Source organism: Rhipicephalus microplus, chromosome 5 (genome assembly GCF_043290135.1).
Source record: "Rhipicephalus microplus isolate Deutch F79 chromosome 5, USDA_Rmic, whole genome shotgun sequence".
In the NCBI taxonomy this organism is placed as follows: domain Eukaryota; kingdom Metazoa; phylum Arthropoda; class Arachnida; order Ixodida; family Ixodidae; genus Rhipicephalus; species Rhipicephalus microplus.
Genome location: NC_134704.1, coordinates 163252793 through 163276852, shown reverse-complemented (window position 1 = coordinate 163276852; position 24060 = coordinate 163252793). Strand labels below are relative to the sequence as shown.

The window sequence follows — 24060 nt, the reverse complement described above, 5'->3', positions numbered from 1 at the left end:
GTTCGCGTGTTCGAATCACGTCCGTGTTAATTTCTTTTTTTATTATTTTCATCTATCTGTCTATCTACCGATTTGTCTGTCTACAATGACTTGTCTCTTTACCTGTGCTTCATCAACAGCAGGCCAAGCAAAACATGCTAACACGTGTGTGCGAACGGCTACCCTAAGCGGACTCGGTGGCGCAACGGTAGCGCGTCTGACTCCACATCAGAAGGTTGCGTGTTGGAATCACGTTCGGGTCAAATTCTCTTTTTATGAATTTCATCTATCTGTTTATCTACCTATTTGTCATTCTACAATGACTTGTCTCTTTACCTTTGCTTCGTCGACAGAAGGCCATGCAAAACATGCTACCGCGTATGTGAAAACGGCTACACTAAGTGGACTCGCTGGTGACACGGTAGCACGTCTGACTCCATATCAGAATGCTGCGTGTTCGAACCACGTCCGGGTCAAGTTCTCTTCTTTATTATTTTCATCTATCTGTCTATCTACTTATTTGTCTGTCTACAATGACTTGTCTCTTCACCTGTGCTTCATCAACAGAAGGCCGAGCAAAACATTCTACCGCGTGTGTGCGAAGGGCAACCCTATAAGCGGACTTGGTGGCGCAACGGTACCTCGTCTGACTCCACATTAGAAGGTTGTGTGTTCGAATCACGTTTGGGTCAAATTCTCTTTTTGTTATTTTTATCTATCTGTCTATCTATTTATTCGTAATTCTACAATGACTTGTCTCTTTACCTGTGCTTCATCGACAGAAGGCCAGGCAAAACATGCTACCACGTGTGTGTAACGGCTACCCTAAGCAGACTTGGTGGCGAACTGGTAGCGCGTCCGACTCCAGATCAGACGCTGGCGTGTTCGAACCGCGTGCGGGTCAAATTCTCTTTTTTATTATTTTCATCTATCTGTCTATCTACTCTTTTGTCTGTCTACAATGACTTGTCTCCTTACCTGTGCTTCACCGAATGAAGGCCAAGCAAAACATGCTACCACGTGTGCGCGAACGGCTACCCTTAGCAGATTCTGAAGCGCAACAGTAGCGCGTCAGACTCCAGATTAGAAGGTAGAGTGTTCGAATCACGTCTGGATGAAATTCTTTCTTTTATTATTTTCAACTATCTTTATATATACTTATTTGTCTGTCTACAATGGCTTGTCTCTTTACCTGTGCTTCATTGACAGAAGGTCGAGCAAACCATGCTACCACGTGTGTGCGAACGGCTGCGCTAAGTGGACTCGGTGGCGACACAGTAACACGTCTGACTCCAGATCAGAAGTTCGCGTGTTCGAATCACGTCCGTGTTAATTTCTTTTTTTATTATTTTCATCTGTCTATCTACTTCTTCGTCATTCTACAATGACTTGTCTCTTTACCTGTGCTTCATATACAGAAAGCCGAGCAAAACATGCTACTGCGTGTGTGCGAACGGCTGCGCTAAGTGGACACGTTGGCGACACAGTAGCACGTCTGACTCCAGATCAGAAGTTCGCGTGTTCGAATCACGTCCGTGTTAATTTCTTTTTTTATTATTTTCATCTGTCTATCTACTTCTTCGTCATTCTGCAATGACTTGTCTATTTACCTGTGCTTCATCGACAGAAGGCCGAGCAAAACATGCTACTGCGTGTGTGCGAACGGCTGCGCTAAGTGGACTCGGTGGCGACACAGTAGCACGTCTGACTCCAGATCAGAAGTTCGCGTGTTCGAATCACGTCCGTGTTAATTTCTTTTTTTAATATTTTCATCTATCTGTCTATCTACCGATTTGTCTGTCTACAATGACTTGTCTTTTTACCTGTGCTTCATCGACAGCAGGCCAAGCAAAACATGCTAACACGTGTGTGCGAACGGCTACCTTAAGCGGACTCGGTGGTGCAACTTTAGCACGTCTGACTCCAGATCAGAAGGTTGCATGTTCTAATCACGTCCGCGTCAAGTTCTCTTTTTCACTATTTTCATCTATCTGTCTACCTACTTATTTGTCTGTCTACAATGACTTGTCTCTTCACCTGTGCTTCATCGACTGAAGGCCGAGCAAAACATGCTACGGCGTGTGTGCGAACGGCTACCCTAAGTGGACTTGATGGCGACACGGTAGAACGTCTGACTCCAGATCAGAAGTTCGCGTGTTCGAGTCACGTCCATGTTAAGTTCTTTTTTTATTATTTTCATCTATCTGTCTATCTACTTATTCGTCTGTCTACAATGACTTGTCTCTTTACCTGTGCTTCATCGACAGAAGGCCGCGCAAAACATGCTACCGCGTGTGTGCGAAGGGCTACCCTATAGGCAGACTCGGTTGCGCAACGTCACCACGTCTGACTCCAGATGAGAAGGATGCATGTTCGAATCACGTCTGGGTCAAATTCTCTTTTTTGTAATTTTTATCTGTCTATCTACTTATTTGTCATTCTACAATGACTTGTCTCTTTATCTGTGCTTCACCGACAGAAGGCCAAGCAAAACAAGCTACCACGTGTGTGCGAACGGCTACACTAAGTGGACTCGGTGGCGACACGGTAGCACGTCTGACTCCAGATCAGAAGGTCTCGTGGTCGAATCACGTCCGCGCCAAGTTCTCTTTTTCACTATTTTCATCTATCTGTCTACCTACCTATTTATCTGTCTACAATGACTTGTCCCTTTAGCTGTGCTTCATCGACACAAGGCCGAGCAAAACATGCTACCGCGCGTCTGAAAACGGCTACACTAAGTGGACTCGGTGGCGACACGGTAGCACGTCGGACTCCATATCAGAAGGTTGCGTGTTCCAATCACGCCTGGGTCAAGTTCTCTTTTTTATTATTTTCATCAATCTGAATATCTACTTATTTGTCTGTCTACAATGACTTGTCCCTTTATTTGGGATTCATCGACAGAAGGCCGAGCAAAACATGCTACCACTTTTGTGCAAACGGCTACCCTAAGCGGACTCGGTGGCGCAACGGTAGCGCGTCTGACTCCAGATCAGAAGGTTGCGTGTTCGAATCACGTGTGGGTCAAATTCTCTTCTTTATGATTTTCAACTATCTGTCCATCTACTTATTTGTCGGTCTACAATAACTTGTCTCTTTACCTGTGCTTCATAGACAGAAGGCCGAGCAAAACATGCTACCGCGTGTGTGCGAACGGCTACCCTAAGCGGACTTGATGGCGACACGATAGCACGTCTGACTCCATATCAGAAGGTTGCGTGTTCGAACTACGTCCGGGTCAAGTTCTCTTCTTTATTATTTTCATCTATCTGTCTATCTACTTATTTGTCTGTCTACAATGACTTGTCTCTTTAGCTGTGCTTCATCGACAGAAGGCCGAGCAAAACATGCTACCACGTGTGTGCGGACGGCTACCCTAAGCGGACTCGGTGGCGCAACTTTAGCGCGTCATACTCCAAATCAGAAGCTTGCGTGTTCGAACCATGTGCGGGTCGAATTCTCTTTTTTGTTATTTTTATCTGTCTATCTACTTCTTCGTCATTCTACAATGACTTGTCTTTTTACCTGTGCTTCATCGACAGAAGGCCGAGCAAACCATGCTACTGCGTGTGTGCGAACGGCTGCGCTAAGTGGACTCGGTGGCGACACAGTAGCACGTCTGACTCCAGATCAGAAGTTCGCGTGTTCGAATCATGTCCGTGTTAATTTCTTTTTTTATTATTTTCATCTATCTGTCTATCTACCGATTTGTCTGTCTACAATGACTTGTCTCTTTACCTGTGCTTCATCAACAGCAGGCCAAGCAAAACATGCTAACACGTGTGTGCGAACGGCTACCCTAAGCGGACTCGGTGGCGCAACGGTAGCGCGTCTGACTGCACATCAGAAGGTTGCGTGTTCGAATCACGTTCGGGTCAAATTCTCTTTTTTATTATTTTCATCTATCTGTCTATCTATTTGTCTCTCTACAATGACTTGTCTCTTTACCTGTGTTTCATCGACAGAAGGCCGAGCAAAACATGCTACCGCGTGTGTGCGAACGGCTACCTTAAGCGGACTCGGTGGTGCAACTTTAGCGCGTCTGACTCCAGATCAGAAGGTTGCATGTTCTAATCACGTCCGGGTCAAATTCTCTTTTTATGAATGTCATCTATCTGTTTATCTACCTATTTGTCATTCTACAATGACTTGTCTCTTTACCTTTGCTTCGTCGACAGAAGGCCATGCAAAACATGCTACCGCGTATGTGAAAACGGCTACACTAAGTGGACTCGCTGGTGACACGGTAGCACGTCTGACTCCATATCAGAAGGTTGCGTGTTCGAACCACGTCCGGGTCAAGTTCTCTTCTTTATTATTTTCATCTATCTGTCTATCTACTTATTTGTCTGTCTACAATGACTTGTCTCTTCACCTGTGCTTCATCGACAGAAGGCCGAGCAAAACATTCTACCGCGTGTGTGCGAAGGGCAACCCTACAAGCGGACTTGGTGGCGCAACGGTACCTCGTCTGGCTCCAAATTAGAAGGTTGTGTGTTCGAATCACGTTTGGGTCAAATTCTCTTTTTATTATTTTTATCTATCTGTCTATCTACTTATTCGTAATTCTACAATGACTTGTCTCTTTACCTGTGCTTCATCGACAGAAGGCCGAGCAAAACATGCTACCGCGTGTGTGCGAACGGCTGCGCTAAGTGGACTCGGTGGCGACACAGTAGCACGTCTGACTCCAGATCAGAAGTTCGCGTGTTCGAATCACGTCCGTGTTAATTTCTTTTTTTATTATTTTCATCTGTCTATCTACTTCTTCGTCATTCTACAATGACTTGTCTCTTTACCTGTGCTTCATCGACAGAAGGCCGAGCAAAACATGCTACCGCGTGTGTGCGAACGGCTACCTTAAGCGGACTCGGTGGTGCAACTTTAGCGCGTCTGACTCCAGATCAGAAGGTTGCATGTTCTAATCACGTCCGGGTCAAATTCTCTTTTTATGAATGTCATCTATCTGTTTATCTACCTATTTGTCATTCTACAATGACTTGTCTCTTTACCTTTGCTTCGTCGACAGAAGGCCATGCAAAACATGCTACCGCGTATGTGAAAACGGCTACACTAAGTGGACTCGCTGGTGACACGGTAGCACGTCTGACTCCATATCAGAAGGTTGCGTGTTCGAACCACGTCCGGGTCAAGTTCTCTTCTTTATTATTTTCATCTATCTGTCTATCTACTTATTTGTCTGTCTACAATGACTTGTCTCTTCACCTGTGCTTCATCGACAGAAGGCCGAGCAAAACGTGCTACCACGTGTGTGTGGACGGCTACCCTAAGCGGACTCGGTGGCGCAACTTTAGCGCGTCATATTCCAGATCAGAAGGTTGCGTGTTCGAATCATGTACGGGTCAAATTCTCTTTTTTGTTATTTTTATCTATCTATCTACTTATTTGTCATTCTACAATGACTTGTCTCTTTACCTGTGCTTCATCGACAGAAGGCCGAGCAAAACATGCTAACGCGTGTGTGCGAACGGCTGCGCTAAGTGGACTCGGTGGCGACACAGTAGCACGTCTGACTCCAGATCAGAAGTTCGCGTGTTCGAATCACGTCCGTGTGAATTTCTTTTTTTATTATTTTCATCTATCTGTCTATCTACCTATTTGTCTGTCTACAATGACTTGTCTCTTTACCTGTGCTTCATCGACAGAAGGCCGAGCAAAACATGCTACCGCGTGTGTGCGAACGGCTACCCTAAGCGGACTCGGTGGCGCAACGGTAGCACGTCTGACTCCAGATCAGAAGGTTAAGTGTTCGAATCACGTCCAAGTCAAATTCTCTTTTATTATTTTCATCTATCTGTCTATCTACCTATTTGTCTGTCTACAATGACTTGTCTCTTTACCTGTGCTTCATCGACAGAAGGCCGAGCAAAACATGCTACCGCGTGTGTGCGAACGGCTACCCTAAGCGGACTCGGTGGCGCAACGGTAGCACGTCTGACTCCAGATCAGAAGTTAAGTGTTCGAATCACGTCCAAGTCAAATTCTCTTTTATTATTTTCATCTATCTGTCTATCTACTCCTTTGTCTGTCTACAATGACTTGTCTATTTACCTGTGCTTCATCGACAGCAGGCCAAGCAAAACATGCTAACACGTGTGTGCGAATGGCTACCCTAAGCGGACTCTGAGGCGCAACGGTAGCGCGTCAGACTCCAGTTCAGAAGGTTGCGTGTTCGAATCACGTGTGGGTGAAATTCTTTCTTTTATTATTTTCCACTACCTGTCTATCTACTTAATTGTCTGTTCACAATGACTTGTCTCTTTACCTGTGCTTCCTCGACTGAAGGCCGTGCAAAACATGCTACCGCGTGTGTGTGAAGGGCTACCCTATAGGCGGACTCGGTTGCGCAACGTCACCACGTCTGACTCCAGATGAGAAGGATGCATGTTCCAATCACGTCTGGGTCAAATTCTCTTTTTTGTAATTTTTATCTGTCTATCTACTTATTTGTCATTCTACAATGACTTGCTCTTTACCTGTGCTTCACCGACATAAGGCCAAGCAAAACAAGCTACCACGTGTGTGCGAACGGCAACACTAAGTGGACTCGGTGGCGACACGGTAGCACGTCTGACTCAAGATCAGAAGGTCTCGTGGTCGAATCACGTCCGCGCCAAGTTCTTTTTTTCACTATTTTCATCTATCTGTGTACCTACCTATTTGTCTGTCTACAATGACTTGTCCCTTTACCTGTGCCATATCGACACAAGGCCGAGCAAAACATGCTACCGCGTGTCTGAAAACGGCTACACTAAGTGGACTCGGTGGCGACACGGTAGCACGTCTGACTCCATATCAGAATTTTGCGTGTTCGAATCACGTCCGGGTCAAGTTCTCTTTTTTATTATTTTCATCTATCTGTCTATCTACTTATTTGTCTGTCTACAATGACTTGTCTCTTTAGCTGTGCTTCATCGACAGAAGGCCAGGCAAAACATGCTACCACGTTTGTGTAACGGCTACCCTAAGCGGACTCGTTGGCGAACTGGTAGCGCATCCGACTCCAGATCAGAAGCTGGCGTGTTCGAACCGCGTGCGGGTCAAATTCTCTTTTTTATTATTTTCATCTATCTGTCTATCTACTCTTTTGTCTGTCTACAATGACTTGTCTCTTTACCTGTGCTTCACCGAATGAAGGCCAAGCAAAACATGCTACCACGTGTGTGCGAACGGCTACCCTAAGCAGATTCTGAAGCGCAACAGTAGCGCGTCAGACTCCAGATCAGAAGGTAGCGTGTTCGAATCACGTCTGGATGAAATTCTTTCTTTTATTATTTTCAACTATCTGTCTATATACTTATTTGTCTGTCTACAATGGCTTGTCTCTTTACCTGTGCTTCATCGACAGAAGGCCGAGCAAAACATGCTACCACGTGTGTGCGGACGGCTACCCTAAGGGAACTCGGTTGCGCAACTTTAGCGCGTCATACTCCAGATCAGAAGGTTGCGTGTTCGAATCATGTGCGGGTCAAATTCTCTTTTTTGTTATTTTTATCTGTCTATCTACTTATTCGTCATTTTACAATGACTTGTCTCTTTACCTGTGCTTCATCGACAGAAGGCCGAGCAAACCATGCTACCTCGTGTGTGCGAACGGCTGCGCTAAGTGTACTCGGTGGCGACACAGTAGCACGTCTGACTCCAGATCAGAAGTTCGCGTGTTCGAATCACGTCCGTGTTAATTTCTTTTTTTATTATTTTCATCTGTCTATCTACTTCTTCGTCATTCTACAATGACTTGTCTCTTTACCTGTGCTTCATCGACAGAAGGCCGAGCAAAACATGCTAACGCGTGTGTGCGAACGGCTGCGCTAAGTGGACTCGGTGGCGACACAGTAGCACGTCTGACTCCAGGTCAGAAGTTCGCGTGTTCGAATCACGTCCGTGTGAATTTCTTTTTTTATTATTTTCATCTGTCTATCTACTTCTTCGTCATTCTACAATGACTTGTCTCTTTACCTGTGCTTCATCGACAGAAAGCCGAGCAAAACATGCTACTGCGTGTTTGCGAACGGCTGCGCTAAGTGGACTCGGTGGCGACAAAGTAGCACGTCTGACTCCAGATCAGAAGTTCGCGTGTTCGAATCACGTCCGTGTTAATTTCTTTTTTTATTATTTTCATCTGTCTATCTACTTCTTCGTCATTCTACAATGACTTGTCTCTTCACCTGTGCTTCATCGACAGAAGGCCGAGCAAAACATGCTACCGCGTGTGTGCGAAGGGCAACCCTATAAGCGGACTTGGTGGCGCAACGGTACCACGTCTGACTCCAGATCAGAAGGTTTTGTGTTCGAATCACGTTTTGGTCAAATTCTCTTTTATTATTTTCATCTATCTGTCTATCTACTCCTTTGTCTGTCTACAATGACTTGTCTATTTACCTGTGCTTCATCGACAGCAGGCCAAGCAAAACATGCTAACACGTGTGTGCGAACGGCTACCCTAAGCGGACTCTGAGGCGCAACGGTAGCGCGTCAGACTCCAGTTCAGAAGGTTGCGTGTTCGAATCACGTGTGGCTGAAATTCTTTCTTTTATTATTTTCCCCTACCTGTCTATCTACTTATTCGTCATTCTACAATGACTTGTGTCTTTACCTGTGCTTCCTCGACTGAAGGCCGTGCAAAACATGCTACCGCGTGTGTGTGAATGGCTACCCTAAACGGACTCGGTGGCGCAACGGTAGCGCGTCTGACTCCAGATCAGAAGGTTGCGTGTTCGAATCACGTCTGGGTCAAATTCTCTTTTTTATTATTTTCAACGATCTGCCTATCTACTTATTTGTCGGTCTACAATAACTTGTCTCTTTACCTGTGCTTCATCGACAGAAGGACGAGCAAAACATGCTACCGCGTGTGGGCGAATGGCTACCCTAAGCGGACTCGGTGGCGCAACTTTAGCGCGTCATACTCCAGAACAGAAGGTTGCATGTTCGAATCACGTCTGGGTCAAATTCTCTTTTTTGTAATTTTTATCTGTCTATCTACTTATGTGTCATTCTACAATGACTTGTCTCTTTACCTGTGCTTCACCGACAGAAGGCCAAGCAAAACATGCTACCACGTGTGTGCGAACAGCTACACTAAGTGGACTCGGTGGTGACACGGTAGCACGTCTGACTCCAGATCAGAAGGTCTCGTGGTCGAATCACGTCCGCGTCAAGTTCTCTTTTTCACTATTTTCATCTATCTGTCTACCTACATATTTGTCTGTCTAATGACTTGTCACTTCACCTGTTCTTCATCAACAGAAGGCCGAGCAAAACATGCTACGGCGTGTGTGCGAACGGCTACCCTAAGTGGACTTGATGGTGACACGGTAGAACGTCTGACTCCAGATCAGAAGTCCGCGTGTTGGAATCACGTCCGTGTTAAGTTCTTTTTTTATTATTTTCATCTATCTGTCTATCTACTTATTTGTCTGTCTACAATGACTTGTCTCTTTACCTGTGCTTCTTCGACAGAAGGCCGAGCAAAACATGCTACCGCGTGTGTGCGAAGGGCTACCCTATAGGCGGACTCGGTTGCGCAACGTCACCACGTCTGACTCCAGATGAGAAGGATGCATGTTCGAATCACGTCTGGGTCAAATTCTCTTTTTTGTAATTTTTATCTGTCTATCTACTTATTTGTCATTCTACAATGACTTGTCTCTTTACCTGTGCTTCACCGACATAAGGCCAAGCAAAACAAGCTACCACGTGTGTGCGAACGGCTACACTAAGTGGACTCGGTGGCGACACGGTAGCACGTCTGACTCAAGATCAGAAGGTCTCGTGGTCGAATCACGTCCGCGCCAAGTTCTTTTTTTCACTATTTTCATCTATCTGTGTACCTACCTATTTGTCTGTCTACAATGACTTGTCCCTTTACCTGTGCCATATCGACACAAGGCCGAGCAAAACATGCTACCGCGTGTCTGAAAACGGCTACACTAAGCGGACTCGGTGGCGACACGGTAGCACGTCTGACTCCATATCAGAATGTTGCGTGTTCGAATCACGTCCGGGTCAAGTTCTCTTTTTTATTATTTTCATCTATCTGTCTATCTACTTATTTGTCTGTCTACAATGACTTGTCTCTTTAGCTGTGCTTCATCGACAGAAGGCCAGGCAAAACATGCTACCACGTGTGTGTAACGGCTACCCTAAGCGGACTCGGTGGCGAACTGGTAGCGCGTCCGACTCCAGATCAGAAGCTGGCGTGTTCGAACCGCGTGCGGGTCAAATTCTCTTTTTTATTATTTTCATCTATCTGTCTATCTACTCTTTTGTCTGTCTACAATGACTTGTCTCTTTACCTGTGCTTCACCGAATGAAGGCCAAGCAAAACATGCTACCACGTGTGTGTGGACGGCTACCCTAAGCGGACTCGGTGGCGCAACTTTAGCGCGTCATACTCCAGATCAGAAGGTTGCGTGTTCGAATCATGTACGGGTCAAATTCTCTTTTTTGTTATTTTTATCTATCTATCTACTTATTTGTCATTCTACAATGACTTGTCTCTTTACCTGTGCTTCATCGACAGAAGGCCGAGCAAAACATGCTAACGCGTGTGTGCGAACGGCTGCGCTAAGTGGACTCGGTGGCGACACAGTAGCACGTCTGACTCCAGATCAGAAGTTCGCGTGTTCGAATCACGTCCGTGTGAATTTCTTTTTTTATTATTTTCATCTATCTGTCTATCTACCTATTTGTCTGTCTACAATGACTTGTCTCTTTACCTGTGCTTCATCGACAGAAGGCCGAGCAAAACATGCTACCGCGTGTGTGCGAACGGCTACCCTAAGCGGACTCGGTGGCGCAACGGTAGCACGTCTGACTCCAGATCAGAAGGTTAAGTGTTCGAATCACGTCCAAGTCAAATTCTCTTTTATTATTTTCATCTATCTGTCTATCTACCTATTTGTCTGTCTACAATGACTTGTCTCTTTACCTGTGCTTCATCGACAGAAGGCCGAGCAACACATGCTACCGCGTGTGTGCGAACGGCTACCCTAAGCGGACTCGGTGGCGCAACGGTAGCACGTCTGACTCCAGATCAGAAGTTAAGTGTTCGAATCACGTCCAAGTCAAATTCTCTTTTATTATTTTCATCTATCTGTCTATCTACTCCTTTGTCTGTCTACAATGACTTGTCTATTTACCTGTGCTTCATCGACAGCAGGCCAAGCAAAACATGCTAACACGTGTGTGCGAACGGCTACCCTAAGCGGCTCTGAGGCGCAACGGTAGCGCGTCAGACTCCAGTTCAGAAGGTTGCGTGTTCGAATCACGTGTGGGTGAAATTCTTTCTTTTATTATTTTCCACTACCTGTCTATCTACTTAATTGTCTGTTCACAATGACTTGTCTCTTTACCTGTGCTTCCTCGACTGAAGGCCGTGCAAAACATGCTACCGCGTGTGTGTGAAGGGCTACCCTATAGGCGGACTCGGTTGCGCAACGTCACCACGTCTGACTCCAGATGAGAAGGATGCATGTTCGAATCACGTCTGGGTCAAATTCTCTTTTTTGTAATTTTTATCTGTCTATCTACTTATTTGTCATTCTACAATGACTTGTCTCTTTACCTGTGCTTCACCGACATAAGGCCAAGCAAAACAAGCTACCACGTGTGTGCGAACGGCTACACTAAGTGGACTCGGTGGCGACACGGTAGCACGTCTGACTCAAGATCAGAAGGTCTCGTGGTCGAATCACGTCCGCGCCAAGTTCTTTCTTTCACTATTTTCATCTATCTGTGTACCTACCTATTTGTCTGTCTACAATGACTTGTCCCTTTACCTGTGCCATATCGACACAAGGCCGAGCAAAACATGCTACCGCGTGTCTGAAAACGGCTACACTAAGTGGACTCGGTGGCGACACGGTAGCACGTCTGACTCCATATCAGAATTTTGCGTGTTCGAATCACGTCCGGGTCAAGTTCTCTTTTTTATTATTTTCATCTATCTGTCTATCTACTTATTTGTCTGTCTACAATGACTTGTCTCTTTAGCTGTGCTTCATCGACAGAAGGCCAGGCAAAACATGCTACCACGTTTGTGTAACGGCTACCCTAAGCGGACTCGTTGGCGAACTGGTAGCGCGTCCGACTCCAGATCAGAAGCTGGCGTGTTCGAACCGCGTGCGGGTCAAATTCTCTTTTTTATTATTTTCATCTATCTGTCTATCTACTCTTTTGTCTGTCTACAATGACTTGTCTCTTTACCTGTGCTTCACCGAATGAAGGCCAAGCAAAACATGCTACCACGTGTGTGCGAACGGCTACCCTAAGCAGATTCTGAAGCGCAACAGTAGCGCGTCAGACTCCAGATCAGAAGGTAGCGTGTTCGAATCACGTCTGGATGAAATTCTTTCTTTTATTATTTTCAACTATCTGTCTATATACTTATTTGTCTGTCTACAATGGCTTGTCTCTTTACCTGTGCTTCATCGACAGAAGGCCGAGCAAAACATGCTACCACGTGTGTGCGGACGGCTACCCTAAGGGAACTCGGTTGCGCAACTTTAGCGCGTCATACTCCAGATCAGAAGGTTGCGTGTTCGAATCATGTGCGGGTCAAATTCTCTTTTTTGTTATTTTTATCTGTCTATCTACTTATTCGTCATTTTACAATGACTTGTTTCTTTACCTGTGCTTCATCGACAGAAGGCCGAGCAAACCATGCTAACACGTGTGTGCGAACGGCTGCGCTAAGTGGACTCGGTGGCGACACAGTAGCACGTCTGACTCCAGATCAGAAGTTCGCGTGTTCGAATCACGTCTGTGTGAATTTCTTTTTTTATTATTTTCATCTGTCTATCTACTTCTTCGTCATTCTACAATGACTTGTCTCTTTACCTGTGCTTCATCGACAGAAAGCCGAGCAAAACATGCTACTGCGTGTTTGCGAACGGCTGCGCTAAGTGGACTCGGTGGCGACAAAGTAGCACGTCTGACTCCAGATCAGAAGTTCGCGTGTTCGAATCACGTCCGTGTTAATTTCTTTTTTTATTATTTTCATCTGTCTATCTTCTTCTTCGTCATTCTACAATGACTTGTCTCTTCACCTGTGCTTCATCGACAGAAGGCCGAGCAAAACATGCTACCGCGTGTGTGCGAAGGGCAACCCTATAAGCGGACTTGGTGGCGCAACGGTACCACGTCTGACTCCAGATCAGAAGGTTTTGTGTTCGAATCACGTTTTGGTCAAATTCTCTTTTATTATTTTCATCTATCTGTCTATCTACTCCTTTGTCTGTCTACAATGACTTGTCTATTTACCTGTGCTTCATCGACAGCAGGCCAAGCAAAACATGCTAACACGTGTGTGCGAACGGCTACCCTAAGCGGACTCTGAGGCGCAACGGTAGCGCGTCAGACTCCAGTTCAGAAGATTGCGTGTTCGAATCACGTGTGGGTGAAATTCTTTCTTTTATTATTTTCCACTACCTGTCTATCTACTTATTTGTCTGTTCACAATGACTTGTCTCTTTACCTGTGCTTCCTCGACTGAAGGCCGTGCAAAACATGCTACCGCGTGTGTGTGAATGGCTACCCTAAACGGACTCGGTGGCGCAACGGTAGCGCGTCTGACTCCAGATCAGAAGGTCGCGTGTTCGAATCACGTCTGGGTCAAATTCTCTTTTTTATTATTTTCAACGATCTGCCTATCTACTTATTTGTCGGTCTACAATAACTTGTCTCTTTACCTGTGCTTCATCGACAGAAGGCCGAGCAAAACATGCTACCGCGTGTGTGCGAATGGCTACCCTAAGCGGACTCGGTGGCGCAACTTTAGCGCGTCATACTCCAGAACTGAAGGTTGCATGTTCGAATCACGTCTGGGTCAAATTCTCTTTTTTGTAATTTTTATCTGTCTATCTACTTATGTGTCATTCTACAATGACTTGTCTCTTTACTTGTGCTTCACCGACAGAAGGCCAAGCAAAACATGCTACCACGTGTGTGCGAACAGCTACACTAAGTGGACTCGGTGGCGACACGGTAGCACGTCTGACTCCAGATCAGAAGGTCTCGTGGTCGAATCACGTCCGCGTCAAGTTCTCTTTTTCACTATTTTCATCTATCTGTCTACCTACATATTTGTCTGTCTAATGACTTGTCACTTCACCTGTGCTTCATCAACAGAAGGCCGAGCAAAACATGCTACGGCGTGTGTGCGAACGGCTACCCTAAGTGGACTTGATGGTGACACGGTAGAACGTCTGACTCCAGATCAGAAGTTCGCGTGTTCGAATCACGTCCGTGTTAAGTTCTTTTTTTATTATTTTCATCTATCTGTCTATCTACTTATTTGTCTGTCTACAATGACTTGTCTCTTTACCTGTGCTTCTTCGACAGAAGGCCGAGCAAAACATGCTACCGCGTGTGTGCGAAGGGCTACCCTATAGGCGGACTCGGTTGCGCAACGTCACCACGTCTGACTCCAGATGAGAAGGATGCATGTTCGAATCACGTCTGGGTCAAATTCTCTTTTTTGTAATTTTTATCTGTCTATCTACTTATTTGTCATTCTACAATGACTTGTCTCTTTACCTGTGCTTCACCGACATAAGGCCAAGCAAAACAAGCTACCACGTGTGTGCGAACGGCTACACTAAGTGGACTCGGTGGCGACACGGTAGCACGTCTGACTCAAGATCAGAAGGTCTCGTGGTCGAATCACGTCCGCGCCAAGTTCTTTTTTTCACTATTTTTATCTATCTGTGTACCTACCTATTTGTCTGTCTACAATGACTTGTCCCTTTACCTGTGCCATATCGACACAAGGCCGAGCAAAACATGCTACCGCGTGTCTGAAAACGGCTACACTAAGCGGACTCGGTGGCGACACGGTAGCACGTCTGACTCCATATCAGAATGTTGCGTGTTCGAATCACGTCCGGGTCAAGTTCTCTTTTTTATTATTTTCATCTATCTGTCTATCTACTTATTTGTCTGTCTACAATGACTTGTCTCTTTAGCTGTGCTTCATCGACAGAAGGCCAGGCAAAACATGCTACCACGTGTGTGTAACGGCTACCCTAAGCGGACTCGGTGGCGAACTGGTAGCGCGTCCGACTCCAGATCAGAAGCTGGCGTGTTCGAACCGCGTGCGGGTCAAATTCTCTTTTTTATTATTTTCATCTATCTGTCTATCTACTCTTTTGTCTGTCTACAATGACTTGTCTCTTTACCTGTGCTTCACCGAATGAAGGCCAAGCAAAACATGCTACCACGTGTATGCGAACGGCTACCCTAAGCAGATTCTGAAGCGCAACAGTAGCGCGTCAGACTCCAGATCAGGAGGTAGCGTGTTCGAATCACGTCTGGATGAAATTCTTTCTTTTATTATTTTCAACTATCTGTCTATATACTTATTTGTCTGTCTACAATGGCTTGTCTCTTTACCTGTGCTTCATCGACAGAAGGCCGAGCAAAACATGCTACCACGTGTGTGCGGACGGCTACCCTAAGCTGACTCGGTTGCGCAACTTTAGCGCGTCATACTCCAGATCAGAAGGTTGCGTGTTCGAATCATGTGCGGGTCAAATTCTTTTTTTTGTTATTTTTATCTGTCTGTCTACTCATTCGTCATTCTACAGTGACTTGTCTCTTTACCTGTGCTTCATCGACAGAAGGCCGAGCAAACCATGCTACCACGTGTGTGCGAACGGCTGCGCTAAGTGGACTCGGTGGCGACACAGTAGCACGTCTGACTCCAGATCAGAAGTTCGCGTGTTCGAATCACGTCCGTGTTAATTTCTTTTTTTATTATTTTCATCTCTCTGTCTATCTACCGATTTGTCTGTCTACAATGACCTGTCTTTTTACCTGTGCTTCATCGACAGCAGGCCAAGCAAAACATGCTAACACGTGTGTGCGAACGGCTACCTTAAGCGGACTCGGTGGTGCAACTTTAGCACGTCTGACTCCAGATCAGAAGGTTACATGTTCTAATCACGTCCGGGTCAAATTCTCTTTTTATGAATTTCATCTATCTGTTTATCTACTTATTTGTCCTTCTACAATGACTTGTCCCTTTACCTTTGCTTCGTCGACAGAAGGCCGTGCAAAACATGCTACCGCGTATGTGAAAACGGCTACACTAAGTGGACTCGGTGGCGACACGGTAGCACGTCTGACTCCATATCAGAAGGTTGCGTGTTCGAACCACGTCCGGGTCAAGTTCTCTTCTTTATTATTTTCATCTATCTGTCTATCTACTTATTTGTCTGTCTACAATGACTTGTCTCTTCACCTGTCCTTCATCGACAGAAGGCCGAGCAAAACATGCTACCACGTGTGTGCGAAACGACACCCTATAAGCGGACTTGGTGGCGACACGGTAGCACATCTGACTCCAGATCAGAAGTTCGCGTGTTCGAATCACCTCCGTGTTAAGTTCTTTTTTAATATTTTCATCTATCTGTCTATCTACTTATTTGTCTGTCTACAATGACTTGTCTCTTTACCTGTGCTTCATCGACAGAAGGCCGAGCAAAACATGCTACCGCGTGTGTGCGAAGGGCTACCCTATAGGCGGACTCGGTTGCGCAACGTCACCACGTCTGACTGCAGATGAGAAGGATGTATGTTCGAATCACGTCTGGGTCAAATTCTCTTTTTTGTAATTTTTATCTGTCTATCTACTCATTTGTCATTCTACAATGACTTGTTTCTTTACCTGTGCTTCACCGACATAAGGCCAAGCAAAACAAGCTACCACGTGTGTGCGAACGGCTACACTAAGTGGACTCGGTGGCGACACGGTAGCACGTCTGACTCAAGATCAGAAGGTCTCGTGGTCGAATCACGTACGCGCCAAGTTCTTTTTTTCACTATTTTCATCTATCTGTGTACCTACCTAATTGTCTGTCTACAATGACTCATCTCTTCACCTGTGCTTCATCGATAGAAGGCCGAGCAAAACATGCTACGACGTGTGTGCGAACAGCCACCCTAAGTGGACTCGGTGACGAACTGGTAGCGCGTCCGACTCCAGATCAGAAGGTTGCGTGTTCGAGTCACGTCCGGGTCAAATTCTCTTTTCTATTATTTTCATCTGTCTATCTACTTATTTGTCTGTCTACAATGACTTGTCTCTTTATCTGTGCTTCATCGACAGAAGGCCGAGCAAAACATGCTACCGCGTTGTGCGAACGGCTACCCTAAGCGGACTCGGTGGCGCAACTTAGCACGTCTGACTCCAGATCAGAAGGTTGCGTGTTCGAATCACGTCCGGTTAAAATTCTCTTTTTTAATATTTTCATCTATCTGTCTACCTACTTATTTGTCTGTCTACAATGACTTGTCCCTTTAGCTGTGCTTCATCGACACAAGGCCGAGCAAAACATGCTACCGCGTGTCTGAAAACGGCTACACTAAGTGGACTCGGTGGCGACACTGTAGCACGTCGGACTCCATATCAGAAGGTTGCGTGTTCGAATCACGTCCAGGTCAAGTTCTCTTTTTTATTATTTTCATCAATCTGAATATCTACTTATTTGTCTGTCTACAATGACTTGTCCCTTTATTCGGGATTCATCGACAGAAGGCCGAGCAAAACATGCTACCACGTTTGTGCAAACGGCTACCCTAAGCGGACTTGGTGGCGCAGCGGTAGCGCGTCTGACTCCAGATCAGAAGGTTGCGTGCTCGAATCACGTCTGGGTCAAATTCTCTTCTTTATTATTTTCAACTATCTGTGTATGTACTTATTTGTCGGTCTACAATAACTTGTCTCTTTACCTGTGCTTCATCGACAGAAGGCCGAGCAAAACATGCTACCGCGTGTGTGCGAACGGCTACCCGAAGCGGACTCGGTGGCGCAACTTTAGCGCGTCATACTCCAGATCAGAAGGTTGCGTGTTCGAACAATGTGCGGGTCAAATTCTCTTTTTTGTTATTTTTATCTGTTTATCTACTTATTTGTCATTCTACAATGACTTGTCTCTTTACCTGTGCTTCATCGACAGAAGGCCGAGCAAAACATTCTACCGCGTGTGTGCGAACGGCTACCCTAAGTGGATTTTATGGCGACACGGTAGCACGTCTGACTCCAGATCAGAAGGTTGCGTGTTTGAGTCACGTCTTGGTCAAATTCTCTTTTTTTATTATTTCCATCTATCTGTCTATCTACTCATTTGTCTGTCTACAATGACTCATCTCTTCACCTGTGCTTCATCGACAGAAAGCCAAGCAAAACATGCTACCACGTGTGTGCAAACAGCCACCCTAAGTGGACTCGGTGGCGAGCTGGTAGCGCGTCCGACTCCAGATCAGAAGGTTGCGTGTTCGAGTCACGTCCGGGTCCAATTCTCTTTTTTAATATTTTCATCTGTCTATCTACTTATTTGTCTGTCTACAAGGACTTGTCTCTTTATCTGTGCTGCATCGACAGAAGGCCGAGCAAAACATGCTACCACGTGTTTGCAAATGGCTACACTAAGTGGACTCGGTGGCGACACGGTAGCACGTCTGACTCCAGATCAGAAGGTCTCGTGGTCGAATCACGTCCGCGTCAAGTTCTCTTTTTTACTATTTTCATCTATCTGTCTATCTACTTATTTGTCTGTCTACAGTGACTCTTCTCCTTAGCTGTGGTTCATCGACAGAAGGCCAGGCGAAACATGCTACCACGTGTGTGCAACGGCTACCCTAAGCAGACTCGGTGGCGAACTGGTAGCGCGTCCGACTCCAGATCAGAAACTTGTGTGTTCGAATCACGTTTGGGTCAAATTTTCTTTTTATTATTTTCATCAATCTGAATATCTACTTATTTGTCTGTCTACAATGACTTGTCTCTTTACCTGTGCCTCATCGACAGAAGGCCGAGCAAAACATGCTACGGCGTGTGTGCGAACGGCTACACTAAGTGGACTTGATGGCGAAAAGGTAGAACGTCTGACTCCAGATCAGAAGGTTGCGTGTTCGAATCACGTCCGGGTCAAATTCTCTTTTTTTATTATTTTCATCTATCTGTCTATCTACCTATTTGTCTGTCTACAATGACTTGTCTCTTTATCTGTGCTGCATCGACAGAAGGCCGAGCAAAACATGCTACCACGTGTGTGCGAACGGCTACACTAAGTGGACTCGGTAGCGACACAGTAGCACGTCTGACTCCAGATCACAAGGTCTCATGGTCGAATCACGTCTGCGTCAAGTTCTCTTTTTTACTATTTTCATCTATCTGTCTATCTACTTATTTGTCTGTCTAGAGTTACTCTTCTCTTTAGCAGTGCTTCATCGACAGAAGGCCAGGCCAAACATGCTACCACGTGTGTGCAACGGCTACCCATGCGGACTCGGTGGCGAACTGGTAGCGCGTCCGACTCCAGATCAGAAGGTGGCGTGTTCGAACCGCGTGCGGGTCAAATTCTCTTTTTTATTATTTTCATCTATCTGTCTATCTACTCTTTTGTCTGTCTACAATGACTTGTCTCTGTACCTGTGCTTCACCGACAGAAGGCCAAGCAAAACATGCTACCACGTGTGTGCGAACGGCTACCCTAAGCGGACTCGGTGGCGCAACTTTAGCACGTCTGACTCCAGATCAGAAAGTTGCGTGTTCTAATCACGTTCGGGTAAAATTTTCTTGTTAATACTTTTATCTATCTGTCTATATACTTATCTGTCTGTCTACAATGACTTGTCTCTTTACCTTTGCTTCATCGATAGAAGGCCGATCAAAACATTCTACCACGTGTGTGCGAACGGCAACCCTAAGCGGACTGTGTGGCGAACCGGTAGCGCGTCTGACTCCAGATCAGAAAGTGGCGTGTTCGAATCACGTCCGGGTAAAATTCTCTTTTTTAATATTTCCATCTATCTGTCTACCTACTTATTTGTCTGTCTACAATGACTTCTCCCTTTACCTGTGCTTCATCGACACAATGCCGAGCAAAACATGCTACCGCGTGTCTGAAAACGGCTACACTAAGTGGACTCGGTGGCGACACGGTAGCACGTCTGACTCCATATCAGAAGGTTGCGTGTTCGAATCACGTCCGGGTCAAGTTCTCTTTTTTATTATTTTGATCTATCTGTCTATCTACTTACTTGTCTGTCTACAATGACATGTCTCTTTACCTGTGCTTCATCGACAGAAGGCTGAGCAAAACATGCTACCGCGTGTATGCGAAGGGAAACCCTATAAGCGGACTTGGTGGCGCAATGGTACCACGTCTGACTCCAGATCAGAAGGTTGTGTGTTCGAATCTCGTTTGGGTCAAATTTTCTTTTTATTATTGTCATCAATCTGAATATCTACTTATTTGTCTGTCTACAATGACTCATCTCTTCTCCTGTGCTTCATCGATAGAAGGCCAAGCAAAACATGCTACCACGTGTGTGCGAACAGCCACACTAATGGACTCGGTGGTGAACTGGTAGCGCGTCCGACTCCAGATCAGAAGGTTGTGTGTTCGAATCACGTCTGGGTCAAATTCTCTTCTTTATTATTTTGAACTATCTGTCTATCTACTTATTTGTCAGTCTACAATAACTTGTCTCTTTACCTGTGCTTCATCGACAGAAGGCCGAGCAAAACATGCTACCGCGTGTGTGCGAATGGCTACCCTAAGCGGACTCGGTGGCGCAACTTTAGCGCGTCATACTCCAGATCAGAAGGTTGCGTGTTCGAACAATGTGCGGGTCAAATTCTCTTTATTGTTAAATTTATCTGTCTATCTACTTATTTGTCATTCTACAATCACTTGTCTCTTTACCTGTGCTTCATCGACTGAAGGCCGAGCAAAACATGCTACGGCGTGTGTGCGAAGGGAAACCCTATAAGCGGACTTGGTGGCGCAACGGTACCACGTCTGACTCCAGATCAGAAGGTTGTGTGTTCAAATCACGTTTGGGTCAAATTTTCTTTTTCTTATTTTCATCAATCTGAATATCTACTTATTTGTCTGTCTACAATGACTCATCTCTTCTCCTGTGCTTCATCGATAGAAGGCCGAGCAAAACATGCTACCACGTGTGTGCGAACAGCCACCCTAATGGACTCGGTGGCGAACTGGTAGCGCGTCCGACTCCAGATCAGAAGGTTGTGTGTTCGAATCACGTCTGGGTCAAATTCTCTTCTTTATTATTTTGAACTATCTGTCTATCTACTTATTTGTCTGTCTACAATGACTTGTCTCTATATCTGTGCTGCATCGACAGAAGGCCGAGCAAAACATGCTACCACGTGTGTGCGAACGGCTACACGAAGTGTACTCGGTGGCGACACGGTAGCACGCCTGACTCCAGATCAGAAGGTCTCGTGGTCGAATCACGTCCGCGTCAAGTTCTCTTTTTTATTATTTTCATCAATCTGTCTATCTACTTATTTGTCGGTCTACAATAACTTGTCTCTTTACCTTTGCTTCATCGACAGAAGGCCGAGCAAAACATGCTACCGCGTGTGTGCGAACGGCTACCCTAAGCGGACTCGGTGGCGCAACTTTAGCGCGTCATACTCCAGATCACAAGGTTGCGTGTTCGAACAATGTGCGGGTCAAATTCTCTTTTTTGTTATTTTTATCTGTTTATCTACTTATTTGTCATTCTACAATGACTTGTCTCTTTACCTGTGCTTCATCGACAGAAGGCCGAGCAAAACATGCTACGGCGTGTGTGCGAACGGCTACACTAAGTGGACTTGATGGCGACACGATAGCACGTCTGACTCCATATCAGAAGGTTGCGTGTTCGAACTACGTCCGGGTCAAGTTCTCTTCTTTATTATTTTCATCTATCTGTCTATCTACTTATTTGTCTGTCTACAATGACTTGTCTCTTCACCTGTGCTTCATCGACAAAAGGCCGAGCAAAACATGCTACCGCGTGTGTGCGAAGGGCAACCCTATAAGCGGACTTGGTGGCGCAACGGTACCACGTCTGACTCCAGATCAGAAGGTTGTGTGTTCGAATCACGTTTGGGTAAAATTCTCTTTTTATTATTTTTATCTATCTGGATATCTACTTATTTGTCTGTCTACAGTGACTTGTTCCTTTACTTGGGATTCATTGACAGAAGGCCGAGCAAAACATGCTACCACGTTTGTGCGAACGGCTACCCTAAGCGGACTCGGTGGCGCAACGGTAGCGCGTCGGACCCCAGATCTGAAGGTTGCGTTGTTCGAATCGCGTCTGGGTCAAATCCTCTTTTTTATTATTTTCACCTATCTGTCTATCTACTTATTTGTCTGTCTACAATGACTTGACTCGTTACCTGTGCTTCATCGACAGAAGGGTGAGCTAAACTTGCTACCACGTGTGTGTGGACGGCTACCCTAAGCGGACTCGGTGGCGCAACTTTAGCGCGTCATACTCCAGATCAGAAGGTTGCGTGTTCGAATCATGTACGGGTCAAATTCTCTTTTTTGTTATTTTTCTCTGTCTATCTACTTATTCGTCATTCTACAATGACTTGTGTCTTTACCTGTACTTCATCGACAGAAGGCCGAGCAAAACATGCTAACGCGTGTGTGCGAAGGGCTGCGCTAAGTGGACTCGGTGGCGACACAGTAGCACGTCTGACTCCAGATCAGAAGTTCGCGTGTTCGAATCACGTCCGTGTGAATTTCTTTTTTTATTATTTTCATCTATCTGTCTATCTACCTATTTGTCTGTCTACAATGACTTGTCTCTTTACCTGTGCTTCATCGACAGAAGGCCGAGCAAAACATGCTACCGCGTGTGTGCGAACGGCTACTCTAAGCGGACTCGGTGGCGCAACGGTAGCACGTCTGACTCCAGATCAGAAGTTAAGTGTTCGAATCACGTCCAAGTCAAATTCTCTTTTATTATTTTCATCTATCTGTCTATCTACTCCTTTGTCTGTCTACAATGACTTGTCTATTTACCTGTGCTTCATCGACAGCAGGCCAAGCAAAACATGCTAACACGTGTGTGCGAACGGCTACCCTGAGCGGACTCTGCGGCGCAACGGTAGCGCGTCAGACTCCAGTTCAGAAGGTTGCGTGTTCGAATCACGTGTGGGTGAAATTCTTTCTTTTATTATTTTCCACTACCTGTCTATCTACTTATTTGTCTGTTCACAATGACTTGTCTCTTTAGCTGTGCTTCCTCGACTGAAGGCCGTGCAAAACATGCTACCGCGTGTGTGTGAATGGCTACCCTAAACGGACTCGGCGGCGCAACGGTAGCGCGTCTGACTCCAGATCAGAAGGTCGCGTGTTCGAATCACGTCTGGGTCAAGTTCTCTTTTTTATTATTTTCAACGATCTGCCTATCTACTTATTTGTCGGTCTACAATAACTTGTCTCTTTACCTGTGCTTCATCGACAGAAGGCCGAGCAAAACATGCTACCGCGTGTGTGCGAATGGCTACCCTAAGCGGACTCGGTGGCGCAACTTTAGCGCGTCATACTCCAGAACAGAAGGTTGCATGTTCGAATCACGTCTGGGTCAAATTCTCTTTTTTGTAATTTTTATCTATCTACTTATGTGTCATTCTACAATGACTTGTCTCTTTACCTGTGCTTCACCGACAGAAGGCCAAGCAAAACATGCTACCACGTGTGTGCGAACAGCTACACTAAGTGGACTCGGTGGCGACACGGTAGCACGTCTGACTCCAGATCAGAAGGTCTCGTGGTCGAATCACGTCCACGTCAAGTTCTCTTTTTCACTATTTTCATCTATCTGTCTACCTACTTATTTGTCTGTCTACAATGACTTGTCTCTTCACCTGTGCTTCATCGACAGAAGTCCGAGCAAAACATGCTACGGCGTGTGTGCGAACGGCTACCCTAAGTGGACTTGATGGCGACACGGTAGAACGTCTGACTCCAGATCAGAAATTCGCGTGTTCGAATCACGTCCGTGTTAAGTTCTTTTTTAATTATTTTCATCTATCTGTCTATCTACTTATTTGTCTGTGTACAATGACTTGTCTCTTTACCTGTGCTTCATCGACAGAAGGCCGAGTAAAACATGCTACCGCGTGTGTGCGAACGGCTACCCTAAGTGGACTTGATAGCGACATGGTAGCGCGTCCGACTCCAGATAAGAAGGTTGCGTGTTCGAACCGCGTGCGGGTCAAATTCTCTT

The 24060-nt window shown here is 45.8% G+C and overlaps 9 non-coding genes across 9 annotated transcripts; all 9 read left to right on the top strand.

Annotated features, from left to right (window-relative positions):
- Positions 1-170: 170 nt before the first annotated feature.
- On the top strand, positions 171-242 carry TRNAW-CCA (transfer RNA tryptophan (anticodon CCA)). The gene has a single exon. It is a non-coding gene; the product is annotated as a tRNA-Trp (tRNA).
- A 2695-nt stretch (positions 243-2937) lies between these two features.
- TRNAW-CCA (transfer RNA tryptophan (anticodon CCA)) lies at positions 2938-3009 on the top strand. Its single transcript has one exon. It is a non-coding gene; the product is annotated as a tRNA-Trp (tRNA).
- Positions 3010-3788: 779 nt separating this feature from the next.
- Positions 3789-3860, top strand: TRNAC-GCA (transfer RNA cysteine (anticodon GCA)). The gene has a single exon. It is a non-coding gene; the product is annotated as a tRNA-Cys (tRNA).
- Positions 3861-5699: 1839 nt separating this feature from the next.
- TRNAW-CCA (transfer RNA tryptophan (anticodon CCA)) lies at positions 5700-5771 on the top strand. The gene has a single exon. It is a non-coding gene; the product is annotated as a tRNA-Trp (tRNA).
- Positions 5772-8667: 2896 nt separating this feature from the next.
- On the top strand, positions 8668-8739 carry TRNAW-CCA (transfer RNA tryptophan (anticodon CCA)). Its single transcript has one exon. It is a non-coding gene; the product is annotated as a tRNA-Trp (tRNA).
- A 2053-nt stretch (positions 8740-10792) lies between these two features.
- Positions 10793-10864, top strand: TRNAW-CCA (transfer RNA tryptophan (anticodon CCA)). The gene has a single exon. It is a non-coding gene; the product is annotated as a tRNA-Trp (tRNA).
- A 2687-nt stretch (positions 10865-13551) lies between these two features.
- TRNAW-CCA (transfer RNA tryptophan (anticodon CCA)) lies at positions 13552-13623 on the top strand. The gene has a single exon. It is a non-coding gene; the product is annotated as a tRNA-Trp (tRNA).
- A 3970-nt stretch (positions 13624-17593) lies between these two features.
- TRNAW-CCA (transfer RNA tryptophan (anticodon CCA)) lies at positions 17594-17665 on the top strand. Its single transcript has one exon. It is a non-coding gene; the product is annotated as a tRNA-Trp (tRNA).
- A 5467-nt stretch (positions 17666-23132) lies between these two features.
- On the top strand, positions 23133-23204 carry TRNAW-CCA (transfer RNA tryptophan (anticodon CCA)). Its single transcript has one exon. It is a non-coding gene; the product is annotated as a tRNA-Trp (tRNA).
- The last annotated feature ends 856 nt before the right edge of the window (positions 23205-24060 follow it).